The sequence below is a fragment of the Colobus angolensis genome, unplaced genomic scaffold (genome assembly GCF_000951035.1).
Source record: "Colobus angolensis palliatus isolate OR3802 unplaced genomic scaffold, Cang.pa_1.0 Scaffold383, whole genome shotgun sequence".
In the NCBI taxonomy this organism is placed as follows: domain Eukaryota; kingdom Metazoa; phylum Chordata; class Mammalia; order Primates; family Cercopithecidae; genus Colobus; species Colobus angolensis.
Genome location: NW_012117188.1, coordinates 459,857 through 462,525, shown reverse-complemented (window position 1 = coordinate 462,525; position 2,669 = coordinate 459,857). Strand labels below are relative to the sequence as shown.

At 39.1% G+C, this 2,669-nt stretch overlaps 1 pseudogene; it reads left to right on the top strand.

Moving 5' to 3' along the window:
- Positions 1-422: 422 nt before the first annotated feature.
- Positions 423-1,655, top strand: LOC105520627 (annotated as a pseudogene).
- Positions 1,656-2,669: the final 1,014 nt, after the last annotated feature.

Sequence of the window (2,669 nt, the reverse complement as noted above, 5' to 3'; positions counted from 1 at the left end):
GATAAAAACTGAAAGTTTCCATGGGAACAGAATGGGCAGTCATAAAATCATAAAATGTAAGAACACCGTGAACTGCGGCTTTGTGCAAGAAATCCTGCAATTTTCAAAACAGGAGGATGTCAGTGAAATTCAAAAGAAATCATTTTCAACAATTAAAAGAAAAATGTACATAGAGGGTAGTAACTTTGCAATAATTCACTATTATTACATATTCTTAAATTTTGATATGTAACAGAAAAAAAAGATCGAATACTTGGGCACCAAGTCAAAATATTTTTTAAATCGTGTTTAATCATTTCATAACTAGTTGAAATTTAGTTTAAAATGGATGTTTTTCAGAACTTTGACCAGGCGGGGACGCAAAGGCAAAAAGTTTAAAATCAGTTTCAGTCCAGCGCGGGCACCGGGGGCGGGCTCTGGCTGCGACTTCCCTCATGTCAGCGTTGGCCCCCGCTGATCCAGCCATCCAGCCCGCTCAGAGCTGCCCCTCGCCCTTTTCACCTCGCGGCAGTTCCTTTGAACTTCCTCAGGGAAGAACTCTTGCTAGTTCTGATAACTCTCACTGCTCTTATGAGCTAAGCTTTTGCACCAATCGAACAGCTGGCCAACCTAAAAATTGTTGCCTTTGCCCTCATATACTCACTCTTGGTCTGTCAGCTTTGGATGAAGCAGTGCGGTTCTTAGGACGAACCCATTGCCAACTAAATGAAGCTTTTGTCAGGAAACTGGCCAGGTGGATCAAGCAGGAAGTGTGGCAGGAGGTGGAGGAGTAGCTGGCCTCTGGCAACAAATGGCCATGCCTAGGCTTGACTCTGGTCAGCAAAAATCCTACAAGTCCCTACAAGTCACTCCTATATCCTCAACAAAACCAGGGCAGCTTCAGATGTGGGAATCAACAGTGACACAATTGTGAAACCAGCTTCAATTTCTGAGGAAGAATTGTTGAATTTAATCAATAAATTGAATAAGACGGTAATGTAGATGGCCTCCTTCTTCACCTGTCTCTTCCAGGGCACACTGATGAGAGAAAGATCTGCAGTGCTGTTTTTCCAGATAAGAATGTTGATGGCTTTCGTGTAATAAATGTAGGGCGAATGTATCTGGACCAGTATTCCATGTACCAGCTACTTCATGTGGTGTGTGGGAAATAATTAAGCAAACTGGCATTCCAACTCTAGGGAAGAATGCAGTTTGGCTGGAAGGTCAAAAAATCTTGGAATGCCCATTGCAATGTCACTGCACACAGATGGGGTGCATGAACGTCACGGAGGTGATCTCACTGTTATAATATCTCATTGATATACCCCCAAAGAGCAGTTGAGGAAACATACAATTCTTGCCGATATTGTAATGTATGTTGCAGTCATTCCAAATCTGATCACAGCAAATATGTCCAAGGAAGGAGCAATAGTCACTGATGTGGGAATAGATACAGTTCAAGATCCTATAACTGCTAAACCTAAGTTGGTTGGAAATGTGGATTTTAAAGGAGTTAGGCAAAAAGCCAGTTATATCACTCCAGTTTCTGGAGGTGTTGGCCCTATGACAGTGGCAATGCTAATGAAGAATACCATAATTGCTGCCAAAGAAAAGTGCTGAGGCTTGAAGAACGGAAAGTGCTGAAGTCTAAAGAGCTTGGAGTAGCCACTAACTAACTGTTGTGACTTCTGTATCACCAACAGCACTCCAAGTCAGCTCAGGAAGCAAAGCAAGCCAAGAGAAATGCGGTATATTTTTATTTATTCTACTGAAATGGTTTAAAACGATGCTTTGCATTTATTGAAAGCTTTCATGGGTGTATGTGCACGTAGCTCTGCAGTACCTCACCAGGAAGCATTCCAGTATCATGCAGGGTCATGTGATCTAGCCAAGAGCAAGCCATTAACCTTGTGACTAACATGGGAGACATTGTTATATTGAGAATGAATGCTTAACTTTGTCAAGCCACCTCTGTTAAAAATTTGCCTTTTCTAGGATTGCACTTCTCGAGTGCTATTCCCATAAGCGTTGATAATCATTTTAGGTAGCAAACCTTTTGAGTTCAACTCATCAAACCAAAGGAAAAATTAGGGAAAAGATGAAAAAGAAAAAAATGGTAGTAATTGAGTAGAAAAAAAAAAAGAACTAATCTGTATATGTATTGACTGGTAACCTGATCTATCTAAGTAGAACTGAATTGGCTAGGAAAAAAATAAAAACTGCATGTTAATCATTTTCCTAAGTTGTCTTTTTGAGGTTTAGTCAGTCATTGGGAAAATGTTAAGGATTGTTCCCTGCTTTTAGTCCTCATTTTATGTATGTTACCCTTCAGTAAGATCTTCCCACTTTAGTTTTCTAGGATTTAATGGCTTATTTTATAAATTATTCATGTGTATTGTCATACTTGGCTTTTGCTATATAGTTTAACTTCATTGTTAAAGTTTTGTATTGTTAGGGAATATCTGTATAGCTTCTTTGGTGTATCTTAAAATCTGTTTTTGGAAAAAGAAAAAAAAAACTCGTTTTGATAATCATTTCAGCAGCTTGGACAAGTATGCAAGTTACTTTTCCACCAAAGAAGTTTTAGCAGCTGCCTGCTTTTCTGTGATGTATCCTGTTGACTTTTCCAAAATATTTTTAAGAGTTTGAGTTAATATTGAATTTAATCAGACTTTCTGATTAAAGGTTTT